Here is a 13,701-nt window from a genome sequence, read left to right as displayed (position 1 = left end):
TATGGCGCAGGACCGCGCACTCAAAAACGGATCCCAACAAATTAAAGTATGTTTGCTGATAGTAACACCATGTGATTCAGCTAATAACACAGGGATTTCATCATTTGTGAAGCCAGGCTGAAAACACTCAGCAATCTGTGCATTCACGACTGGATGTAATACCGGTAGCTTAGCTGTAGCATTTGTAGCTGAGGGCTTCAGCTTCCGGGTAACAGGGAAATGACGTCATTCACGTAGATTACTGATTGGCAGCGCTAACTCGAAATTTCGAGTTGCTTTTCTCAAAATTTTGAGTTAATATGTCAAAATTTCGAGATAATAACTCGAAATTTCGAGAAAATAACTCGAAATTTTGAGTTATGGATCTTTTTTTTTTTTTTTAGTGGCGGAAACGGGCTTCCATAATTTTCCCTCAAAAATTTAGTTTTAAGTTTAATTTACCTCGACAAAGTAGAGCTCTGCGCCAAACGTACACCTCCCACGAAGAGAAGAAATGGCGGACACCACGGTCAATCTTCCCTCGCAGAACACACCCTATAGGGGCGGGGTTTCAACAGAAAACATAACTATTTTCGATTATTTTAATTGACTTATTTTAAAAGACTGAACAGTCTTTTAAAAACAAGTGAAAAGCGTGAGACTGAATTATGTTTAGATCAAAAATATAAATGATTCATGTCGAATATGTGAAGCGCATATTTGCAAATTTAACAACCTCACAATAGCATGAAGCTTACTTTAGCTTGAAGCTAGAGGTTGCCATTTTATTTAATTTTATTTTCTGGGCTTACAAACAGGACACGCAACATTTAGATAACTGTTACACTGAATCTTAAGTCTGTATTGAGTGTTCTCGCTGCTGGCTGCAGAAGCTACATCATCCTATCAGCATGTTTATAGCGGCTGTGGCTATGTGCTGGTAATGTCACCGCTGACAGACTATCAACAGAGCAGCCATATTAATAATAATAAAAACAGATTTTAGAAGAATAAATTGAACTAAAGCTACAGAAAAGCAAACATCCCATAAATATGACCTTACATGAGCACGAATTTACTTTATTTTGTGGCAGAAGACAGTCGTATCCCTGCCCTATTAGCTTGTTTAATGGTTAAGCCACTGCATTTAACACCACTTAGTACAGACACTGATGCAACTTTGTAATACTCAGTAAATTTAGGCTGAAAAAAATATATAAACAATCTTATTTCCCATTATATTTGATTATTACTAATTTATTCATCACATAATTTCGTTTAACATTAGCTAACTGGAGCCTTACGTTGGCCTTTCATGGTTTTTGATAAACTACAGAGCCCCTCTGATGACATGGTCCAAAAAATAAATAAATTGTGGCCACAAAATACTACTTCGAGGGCACGAAATAGGTATAACGTGCCCACGAAATACTTATTTGTGGCCACGAAATACTATTTCGAGGGCACGAATTGGGTATAACGTGGCAACGAATTACGCATTTATGGCCACGAAATAGATAACGTGCGCACATCTTATTGATAGAATTCCTGGACAGCTGCGTAGAGACACAAGCATAAAAGTAGGCTAAACCTATACACCATGGACAGAGACAGTCTGATTGAGTTTTATTTTAGGCTGGGAATGAGCTACAAATGCATTTTGAAAAGCCTGGCAATGCAAGGAACCATCATTACGGAGAGACATTTAAAGGCAAGGCAAGGCAAGGCAAGTTTATTTGTATAGCACAATTCAACAACAAGGTGATTCAAAGTGCTTTACAGAGACATTAGAAACAAGAACAAATAAAAAGCATGATTTAAAATTGATTAAAACAAGCAAATAAACTAACTAATTAACAAACAAACAAACAAACAACAGTATATAAAATCAAAACAGATAAAATCAGAACAGTAGATAAAATCAGTAGTTAAATGTAAGTTTTGAAATTTAAGCTTAAAGTGTGGATTTGGTGCTTTATTCAAATGCAGCTGAGAACAGGTGAGTCTTCAACCTGGATTTAAATAAACTGAGTGTTTCAGCTGATCTGAGGCTTTCTGGGAGTTTGTTCCAGATATAAGGAGCATAAAAGCTGAATGCAGCTTCTCCGTGTCTGGTTCTGACTCTGGGAACTGATAAAAGACCGGATCCAGATGACCTGAGGGATCTGGATGGTTCATACTGGGTCAGGAGGTCATTGATGTATTTTGGTCCTAAACCATTCAGAGCTTTATAGGCCAGCATCAGAACTTTAAAGTCTATCCTCTGACGGACAGGCAGCCAGTGTAAGGACCTCAGAGCTGGACTGATGTGGTCCACTTTTTTGGTCTTAGTGAGGACTCGAGCAGCAGAGTTCTGAATGAGCTGTAGTTGTCTGACTGATTTTTTAGGTAGACCTGTAAAGATGCTGTTACAGTAATCAAGCCTACTAAAGATGAATGCATGGACTAGTTTTTCCAGGTCCTGTTGAGACATCAGATCTTTTATCCTTGATATATTCTTGAGGTGATAGTAAGCTGACTTTGTTATTGTCTTAATGTGTTTTTCTAAGTTTAAGTCTGCATCCATCACTACACCCAAATTTCTCGCCTGGTTTGTGGTTTTTAGATGTATAGATTGAAGTTCTCTGGTGACCTGTAATCGTTTTTCTTTGGCGCCAAAGACTATTACCTCAGTTTTGTTTTTGTTTAGCTGGAGAAAATTGTGGCACAACCAGTCATTGATTTCCTCAATGCATTTACCAAGAGCCTGTACAGGGCCTCGGTCTCCTGGTGACATTGTGATATATATTTGTGTGTCATCTGCATAGCTGTGATAGTTTATTTTGTTGTTGTTTATAATCTGTGCCAGTGGGAGCATGTAGATGTTAAACAGAAGGGGTCCCAAGATGGAACCTTGGGGAACTCCACATGTGATACTTGTCTGCTCAGATGTGAAGTTACCTATTGATACAAAGTATTTCCTGTTTTCTACGTATGTTTTGAACCAGTTTAGTACAGTTCCTGAAAGACCTGTCCAGTTCTCCAGTCGTTTGAGTAATATGTTGTGGTCAACTGTATCAAATGCTGCACTGAGATCCAGTAAAACTAGGACTGACATTTTTCCACTGTCTGTATTCAGACATATGTCATTAAACACTTTGGTCAGAGCGGTTTCAGTGCTGTGGTTCTGTCTAAAACCTGACTGGAAGGCATCGTAGCAATTATTCTATTTTAAGAAGTAACTGAGCTGTTGAGAAACTGCTTTTTCAATGATCTTACTTAAAAACGGGAGATTTGAGATCGGCCTGTAGTTGTTCATTTGTGTCTTGTCAAGATTGTCCTTTTTCAGTATAGGTTTGATTACAGCAGTTTTTAGTGATTCTGGAAACACACCTGATAATAAAGAAAAGTTGACGATCTGTAACAGGTCTGACTCTAAAGTCTTTGAGACCTTTTTGAAAAAACTTGTTGGCAGGACATCTAAACAGCAGGAGGAGGAGTTCAGTTGACCTAAGATGTCCTCCAGGTCTTTGCTGTTAATAGGTTGAAACTGTTTCATGGTGTTTAAACAGTTTTTTGGTGGACACAGTACATATCCTGGATCTGCTGTTGATGTACCAATTGCTTGTCTAATTTTTTGGATTTTTTCAGTGAAGAATTTGGCAAAGTCATTGCAGGCCATGGTCGAATGAAGTTCAGCTTCATATTGAGAGCCAAGTCGCTTTACAGACGTAAGTACGACCTGGACGCCGGGATAGATTTTATTGTGAACCAACTGCAAGGGCCTGGGAAGGATCACGGTTATCAGTGGATGTTTACAAAGTGCAAACAACACGGCATTGCGATCAGGAAAAAAGACGTCAGGATCCTCATCTCTTTACTGGACCCAGTAGGTTCCCAGGTTCGCCAGACCAGACGTCTCAGAAGGAGGCAATATTTTGCTCAGGGACCTAACTTTGTAAGGCACATAGACTCTTATGACAAACTAAAGCCATATGGGATATGTATTAATGGATGCATCGACGGTTTCTCACGCAACATCATTTGGCTGCGGGCCGCACACACTAACAGTGACCCAAAGGTTATCGGAGTGTCACGATCTGAGGAGGCAGACCGTGCGGTGGTGTGTGTGGTGGACCCAGGTGCGAACACACGAGAGTAGACTGGAGTAACCTTAACTGAAAGCGAGCCTTTATTGTGGCTGGTGACAAGGAGTGCAGACAAAGCAGAAACGCAGTGACAAACTAAACTATGACTAAACTGGGAAAGTAAAACTAGGAAAAACTATGAAGACTCAGGAAACCATAACTATGAATACTAAGACTGGCTGTGACAACATGGAGGGTGGGAACACAGACGATGCGACACAGACTGTATGAAACACAGAGACTAAATACACGTGAGGGATGATCAGGGCAAGTGGCCACACATGGGAACACAGCTGACACACATGAACTTAACGACAGGACAGGAGGAGTGAAACTGAATACACTGACAGTAAATACAGGCTTTCAAAGTAAAACAGGAAACATGGAGATTAGACATGACACATGAACCGGGGAGACGTAGTACAGGGGAGATGATATAACTGACAGCATGAACTTGACAATACAAGACACACAGACATAAAGACACGAAGGGCAAGGGAGACTTAATACAAGGGTAATATATACAACTGGCTGGACTACCTAGTGAACCTAAACAAACAATAAACGATAATCATCAAAAATAGGTTAAACACAAAACACTGGGTCGCACGACCCAGGACCATGACATCGGAGGTTACTTTGTGGAAGCAGTGGAGAGTCGTGGGGGTTTCCCCAGGCTCGTACGAACTGACATGGGCACTGAGAACGTGTTGGTCAGAGACCTCCAGCGTTATTTATGGAGAAATGACGGGGATGGTAGAGCAGGAGACAGAAGCTACGTCACAGGAGCAAGTACCGCAAACCAGAGAATTGAGAGCTGGTGGGGAGTGATGAGAAAAGAAGGAGTCGAGTCATGGATCACGCTTCTAGGAGAACTGAAGGACGAAGGATTCTTCTTTGGGGATTTCATTGACAAAGCTCTGTCACAGTTCTGCTTCATGCCTATCATTCAGATAAATGGCCCATATTATGATAACCAGTGGTGGTAATTAATTACATTAAATTACGCTGTTTTAGCAGTAAGGGTAACAAAATAATCTTTTACATAGTTAAAACGACGTTACCTTTACCGAACGGTAAATGCAATGTATTCCTAACGTTGTTGAAGTAGGTCAACTGCGCTCTGCGACCCAGCCAAAGTTTTTAAATCAGGGAACATTTTGCCAATTGAACTGATCAGAAGTCAGCACGACTTAAATGTTGTTTTTTTCTGATCGGAGGACATTATCCTTGTCTGCGCTCATTCTGCATCAGCAGTTATGCTGCAGCTACCGATCTGTCACTGCCAGTCTGTCAAAAGCAGTCAGAGGCTTCATGCATCAGTAACTCTTCAGCGCTCTATCATTGGTACATTCAGGTCTGAGATGATATTGGATCCCCTCATGGGATTGAAAAATATTGATTTTGACACCTGTATTATGCGCATAAAGTTGAAAAGCTTTGCGCATCCGCACCAAGATTAGTATTAGTATTAGTATAAAGCCCAGATCCCACAACTCAGTGGTTTGCCTGGTGTGGTTCTTTCTTTTCTTTTTTTGCCATCACTCCCTCTTCCTTTGGTTTTCATTAAACTGCATCCAAACATTGCTGCTTTTCAATTCATTTAAGGATGCACCACACTTATTTTCGACCATTTTAAAAATGCCTTGTATTACAGCTCTGACCTAATTCTTGTTTCTTCATCAGGAGGTATTGAATGACATCCGGAGTGTTTGGAATGCTCACCGTATAAGGCCCTCAAAGAATAACAACGTGCCCTGTGGGTAGGGATGGGTATCGTTTAGGTTTTATCCGATACCGGTGCCAAATCGGTACTTTTGAAACGGTGCCAGTGCTCAAACGGTGCTCAAACCGGTGCTTAAAGAATGGAGAACACAAAATTGGTCCAAAAACCTCTCATGTTCAGCTGGTTTTTTGTAAAAAGATAACAATGTTAGCCTTTTCTGCAGCTATGGGGCATATATGGCATCACTCTTGGCTGGAAGCAGTGCTTAATCAATGGAAAAAACACAAACTTTATCCAAAACCTCTCATGTTTAACTGTTTTCCACTTTTTCTTTGGTCATTTTAGCCTTTTTGGCCAGGGTGAAGGGAGTATCTGCCATCAAACAAGAAGACAGCCGCATGTAGCTATGATGATGTTTGCTAGTTCACCTTACATGCATGAATATAATAACGTGGTTAGCCTACTCAACGTAAATTACACACGAACATTAAGCTACTCACACAGAGAAGAACGGCTGCTGCTGCATCATCATCCTCATCATTTCTGCTACACTGGCAGGGCTAGGGGCCAGGACTCTCCTCTTCGGGTTTTTGGGGGATGTTGCTAACTCCGGGTCCGATAACAGGCAACCCACACACAGTAGATGCGCTCGGTGTGAGGTCTCGCAGCAAGCATACGGCGCATTTCTGGGCTTTTAAAAAAAAAACGCTATGCGTCGCCAGGTGTTTCATTGGATTTGAGGTGTTACCTCCTTTGACAGTATCACAGTATCAGCTTAAAGCACTTGTTGCAGGCTGCTGAGTTTGCATATTTTGCTGTGAAGTACAGCCAGACTTTTGACCGCTTCGCCTTGGACATTTTTAATCTGTAGCTCTGCTCTAAAAGAACATACGTACCTGGACCCGCCTACTGTCCTCGGAAACGTAAAATGATTGGCTAGAAGTGTATCACAGCTCAGGAAAAAAAGCACCGAAATAAAGCACCGAAATGTGCGCTGCTTTTCGGTCTGGTTACTACCGTTTATGTCAGAACCGGTGCCATCATGGCACCGGACACCGGTACCCATCCCTACCTGTGGGATACCTGATGTCATGTACATGGCCCCTCACCTTTGGGGTGCAGAAGACTGTCTTGTTCCACTAACAGAAGATTTGACCTTGTGTAAAAATAGCTGCACTTTTGTTAGTTCAGTCCCATGTGATGTGCAAGTGTTTGATTTGTGCACAATAATAATGGAGAAATCAAGCTTGGAATTCCCATCTACCATGTCCCAGGCCCTTGATTTATATTTTCATCTCACGGATACAGTTCGTTCACAGTTATTTGAGGCCACTTAAATGGACACAAACATACAAATGTAGTACATTTTGTACTTCAGTACATATTCCTAAAGCTTAATGTACTTATTATTAAGTAATTATTTTTCTCCAGTGTGTAGTTATCTTGTCTTTGTATCAAAATTATCAGAAAAGACTGTATAACATAATTTTCATTTTATCCATGTCAGTAAATTAACTCATCATGAAGTGTTGCTTGCTCTTGGTAGCTACAAAGCGTGGAGTATTAAACTAAAATATGATACAGGTTAGAAAAAAATTAATCCTTTTGGGATTGAGTTAAACTTACCACACTGTTAAAGCATCAAAAGTTGTTCATAATAGTTTTTGGTAGCAAAAATGTGTTCATTTCTAACAAAAACAAGAGCACCTTGGATAACAACCACATAGACTGGCAATATATCTAATGTTGTGATCAATTAGACAAGAAGACCAAGTAGGCTAAAGTGTAGAATCATAGTTGTGTCACCAATGCTCCAAATGTTTCTTGAGCCTATAATTTTGTTATAGTGGAATAGATTAAAGCAATCCCATGTTTGATAAAGAACGGCTTCTTTTCTTAAAAATCACAGCACGTGTATGACATTATAGAGTGAGTAGTTAAATAACTTTCAGCGGTGTCATTAGACATGTTCATGTTTAAAGATGTATAGAATGTAACAGAGAGGACAATGTTTTGTACAAATGAGAATGGTTTACTGGTGTCTTTCAAAGTACACCATACTCAAAAACAGGTTGTATTTTGCATATAATAACAGGATAAAATAACAGTTATTTCTAAAATGTTATACAAACCTCTTTACAATGTAACCAATCTCTGTAATTGACAACTTTTCTTCTAAACCCATTAGGAACATAAAGGTTCACATTCTTGTTTCTATTAAGATTTCTGCAAACATCTGAAATACTTTAATATAGAACATGCTTAATCAGTTGGAATATGGTATTTGTAATGGTGTTGTACTTATGTTTGTATATACAGTAGACAGCACTCAGCAATCTTCCAGTTTGTAGAACTGTTACTGTATGCTATATTGGAAATATTTGTTACTCTTCCTGTAGTAAAAAAGTATTAGGATGTTAAAATTAGTAATTTATTTTGGCACTAGCCAAAAACACAGCAACAATGTGTGCAGCAGGAACAGATGCTCTTCTATGTTTAGTGTACGGATTCCTACCAGGTGAAGCACTGAAAATGTTATTTAAATATGTATATGTATTTTCAACTGGTGTTGTTTTGTGGTCTCATTCCCCAAGCAATTTGTTGCCTTATTTTGTCCCCAACACTCACTGCTGCTTCTGCAAAGTCAGAGTGCTAAGTGCTGTCTACTACAGGTAACTCCACTTCAAAAAACCTGAACATTCCCTTTAGCTTACTATTTTAATTGGGGGGAGAAACTAAGAAAGCACTTACTGACCAGATGAAAAAAAAAGGCTGCACATGAAAAAGTCACAATGGCCTACACTGTTAAGAGAACTTAACCACCCAGTCTATTGAACATTCACATTCATTCCTTCATGTTAGTGTTAACTACACCCGTGTTTCTATGAACTGTTAGGGTGGAAAACCTAAAACGTGTAGGGCAGAGTGCCTTGAGGACCAAGGTTGGGTAACACTGACCTACACTACATCCATCACCCACATAGAGCTTGCGAGAATGCTGTTAAATTCACTGCGAAAGTCTGGATAGCTGTGATAACCAAGGGGCAGCTTTAGTACACATCCACATGTGTGGGATTGTGGTCTGCGGAGGAAATCTGTAGTTTCTATGAACTCAATTAGTATGGCTTTATCCAACAGATTGGATCCTGTACATAACTGCAGGAGAAGCTGAATATAATTGAAATCAATTTCTCCAATGTACCTTTTCAGGTAACGAGAAACTGTTGACTGGGCAGCTGTCATCTCCTCTGGAAAGATTAGAAGCTCCTTCACTGTTTTTACAGTTGTTGTTTTTTCTGCAATGAAATGATGCAGTCCTTCTGGTGGGAGTAAACCAGCTACAGAACCCACAACGGGACGACAGCACTTGATTACAAACATTGGGGCCTGAATAAGTACTTTGTGTCCTATCTGTGCCAAAACAGGGAGCAGTGTGTCCTTGGTAGGAACCTGCTTGCACTCATATGCATCAAGTACTTCCAGCAATTCATCTGTATCCACTGAATTGAAGTCATCCAAAGCCTTCAGGAGAACAGATCACTCTTCTTGTGAGACATACAAAAGAAAGGACTCTTTTAAACTACTGGTTGTCGAGCCATACAATATCTCCTCCAGAAAGGGTATTGCAAGCTTCACTGGGAAGTAACCAGCTTGTTTCCACCCTACAACAAACACTCTAGCTATAGCCTGCCATTCTTCACATTGAAAGTCATGCCGGATGAATGGGACTTTCACCTCAACTCCCAATGTGCAGCTGTCATAGAAATCCATCCAAAATTCTGTCAGGCAGTCCCGCAAAACACCACTTCCTTCCCCCTGTTCAAGCTCTCCATTTGGTAGCAACATTTTGATATTGAGATGAAATAATGTTTGAGTCCTTAAAGGCACTGATCAAATCAGTAAGACAATGACCTCTTCTAACAGTTAGCATTACGGGACAAGATCGTGATTCAGGGGGTGCTTGGTCAGGAATATTGGCTCTCCTGTCAGCCCCGGTGAGAGAGACAATGTGTGATGAGGTGGATCAGACTCTTTTTCTGTAAACAGTGTTTCAGGGTTTAGTTCAACCACACTAATATCCACCCTGTTATCCCCACTAATAATAACAACTGCATCAGAATCTTCACTTTCACCTACATTTGGCAGACCATCCCATGGTAATGTGTCATTCAGTTCCAAATATCCACTTATGGAAGCTCCATCATTAAGTGGTTTGATGGTTCTGAATTTATGTTTTCCACCAACAGATCATCAGCGGCCTGATTAGGGTCATTGTCAGTGAGATCTACCAGAAGGCTGGGTTATTGCATGATCGGCCTCTATGTCTTGAGGCTGCTGTTGTGTTTTCTTTCTGGTACACAGATAAAGTTGCAGAAATTTGACCTTACTTTGCTTATACAACTCATCAACTGTACTGGAAGCATCCACATGCATCTGTGAGCTCTCAATATGAGTTGAATAGTGTGAAAGACTTTAGTTTTTTTTTTGAGGTGCCATTGGGGAAAAACAGATTTTCAGCCATAAGTTTGATATTTGACACTGTTTCATTTTTATCTACAGATAAATGCCTTGTTCCACCACCACTTACAGACTTCACCTGTTTGAACCCACCCTTCTCCTCATCAAAATCCATCCAGCCAACCTCAATTCGTCTCACTGTTCGTTTTGCATTTGTATTTTCTGCCCACTGAGACAATTTCTTTTTAGGAGGCATTCCCTCAGCTCCTGTCAGTCTTTGTCGTAGCCTTGAGAGTATAGATTCTTTCCTGGATGGTGACGTCCGTGACAGTGTTGCTTGTCTGCAGAAGGCCACAGTGGAGACTCTATCATAAACTTTGGGGATGTACTTTGCCAGGTCACTGTCTGTCATTAAGGGAATGACAGTTTCATCAATCTGAAAAATATAAATAACAAATTAATAAAATTGTCAATATTAAAAAAAACAATGAATACATACAACTGCATATTTTAGAGTTGTTTTTTGCTATCTACTTTTGATAACAGATACTTTTGGTAATGTGGTACACATTTGTCCAACATAAGATGAACAAAAATTACTTTTTAAATTACTCTTTAAACATATCATGTCATTAATTAACCAACATATGAAATTCAATAATTTTTTTTAGAATGTGCATAGTTCAATTTTTTTTTCAATTCAATTTTATTTATATAGCGCCAAATCACAACAAAAGTCGCCTCAAGGCACTTCATAGATACAGAGAAAAACACAACAATCATATGACCCCCTATGAGCAAGCACTTTGGCAACAGTAGGAAGGAAAAACTCCCTTTTAACAGGAAGAAACCTCCGGCAGAACCAGGCTCAGGGAGGGGCGGCCATCTGCTGCGACCGGTTGGGGTGAGAGAAGGAAGACAGGATAAAAGACATGCTGTGGAAGAGAGACAGAGGTTAATAACAGATATGATTCAATGCAGAGAGGTCTATTAATACACTGAACAAAAATATAAACGCAACACTTTTGGTTTTGCTCCCATTTTTCATGAGCTGAACTTAAAGATCTGAAACATTTTCTACAAACACAAAGGACCCATTACTATCAAATACTGTTCACAAATCTGTCTAAATCTGTGTTAGTGAGAACTTCAGGTTTGCCGAGATAATCTGTCCCACCTCACAGGTGTGGCATGTCGAGGTGCTGATTAGACAGCATAAACATTGCACAGGTGTGCCTTAGACTGCCCACAATAAAAGGCCACTCTGAAATATGCAGTTTGATCACACAGCACAATGCTACAGATGCCGCAGCTTTTGAGGGAGCATGCAATTGGCATGCTGACTGCAGGAATGTCTACCAGAACAGTTGTTGTGAAATGAATGTTCATTTCTCTGCCATAAGCCATCTTCAAAGGCGTTTAAGAGAATTTGGCTGTACATCCAACCAGCCTCACAATTGCAGACCACATGTAACCACACCAGCCCAGGACCTCCACATCCAGCATGTTCACCTCCAGGATGGTCGACCAGGTGGAGGCCAGCCACCCAGACAGCTGCAGCAACAATCGGTTTGCATAAAAGAATTTTTGCAAAAACTGTCAGAAACCGTGTCAGGGAAGCTCATCTGCATGCTCGTGGTCCTCATCGGGGTCTAGACCTGACTGCAGTTCATCATTTTAACCAACTTGAGGGGACAAATGCTCACATTCAATGGCATCTGGCACGTTGGAGAGGTGTTCTGTTGACAGATGTTTTTACTGTTCAGGGCAGATGGCAGACAGCTTGTGTTGCGTCATGTGGATGAGCAGTTTGCTGACGTCAATGTTGTGGACTGAGTGGCCCATGGTGGCAGTGGGGTTATGGACAATGAACACGAGTGCATTTTATTGTTGAGATCCTGAGGACCATGGTTGTGCCATTTATTCATGACCATAACCTCCTGTTACAGCATGATAATGCACGGCCCCATATTGCAAGGATCTGTACACAATTCCTTGGAAGCTGAAAACATCCCAGTTCTTGCATGGCCAGCATACTCACCAGACATGTCACCCATTGAGCATGTTTGGGACGCTCGGCTCGGCGTATATGACAGCGTGTTCCACTTCCTGCCAATATTCAGCAACTTTGCACAAGTATTGAAGAGGAGTGGACCAACATTCCACTGCCCACAATCAACAACCTGATAAACTCTATGTCCATTGCACACCATTTGCCTCAGAAGGTGAGGCAAATGGTGGCCACACCAGATACTGACTGGTTTTGCGGCATCTGTAGCATTGTGCTGTGTGATCAAACTGCATATTTCAGAGTGGCCTTTTATTGTGGGCAGTCTAAGGCACACCTGTGCAATGTTCATGCTTTAAATGTGGAGAACTCACTTGGCACAATTTTCTCGACGACGTGTAGCGCTTTTAATTCCCGACGTGCAGATCTGCTTAAAGAACAAAGATTATCAAACAAAACTTTCAGTGCACTGTGAAAGTATCAAAATAAAAAGGCCTTGTTAAGTCATGACACAAACTCCTCATCTCAGGAGGGTAAATCATACCATTAGCATGGTTCATCATACCATCATACTAATCGGCAGGCTCAACTTCACAACAAAAGAAAAATCATCAGCTAGATTCACTCCAAACCAACCATCAGCTGCACAAAACAACATAACCCTAATATCTTATTAGCTATGAGTTTAATCACCAGGTCTGTGCTCTTCACTCATTTAGGTCACAGATCTATTTAATTCAATTTTCCTTTTCCCTTCATCATAAAACATGTGACATGCTGTCATGCACTTCACAAAAGAAGTTTGTTCTGACGTATTCAGAGTTGTGTATCTAAATACAGGATTCACTCGCACATCAAAGCAGGAACTCAGTGTTTTAGAGTTTCCACTCAAACACATCTCATTCACTCGTGCTAGAATTCAGTCACCTTTCATTAATCTAAAACCGATCAACTAATTTGCATATCAGTTATTAACCCACTAAGTTGACAGGACGACAGGAAAGCATGTTCAAAATATTATCACAAAAGACAATTTCCCTCATACAGTAAATTACTTGCTGCATCAATCAAGCAGGAAGCTTCTCCCAATTTACCATTTTAACACTAAATTTATTGCCTGATCACTGATTTATCAAACCAGGATTTTTTTTTTCCCACAAAAGTTAAATTGTTGTCCTGCAACTTGGAGAGTCAATTTTTTTTTTTTAGGATAAATTCAGTATTTAATAACAAGTGTCTGCTAAAGTGACACTATTGTAACACTGATGAAAGATAACAAGCTAATTTTCATTGCATGGGTGTTATTAGGCAGGTCTAATGCATGTCTGTGGATCTGCATATTCAGCAGAGCATGTTCTTAAAGCTGCCTTTCCTACACACTTCTCTGCTATTATTTGCTCATT

General features: G+C 40.3%; 1 pseudogene; it reads right to left on the bottom strand.

Moving 5' to 3' along the window:
* Positions 1–11,496: 11,496 nt before the first annotated feature.
* LOC146546962 (uncharacterized) lies at positions 11,497–12,493 on the bottom strand (annotated as a pseudogene).
* Positions 12,494–13,701: the final 1,208 nt, after the last annotated feature.

This window comes from Mchenga conophoros, linkage group LG23 (assembly GCF_057382185.1).
Source record: "Mchenga conophoros isolate Kocher_MC1m ecotype Shallow Benthic linkage group LG23, M_conophoros_male_GT1.1, whole genome shotgun sequence".
Lineage (NCBI taxonomy): Eukaryota > Metazoa > Chordata > Actinopteri > Cichliformes > Cichlidae > Mchenga > Mchenga conophoros.
Note: the sequence above shows the minus strand (reverse complement) of the source record. Positions and strands in the feature narration are given on the sequence as shown.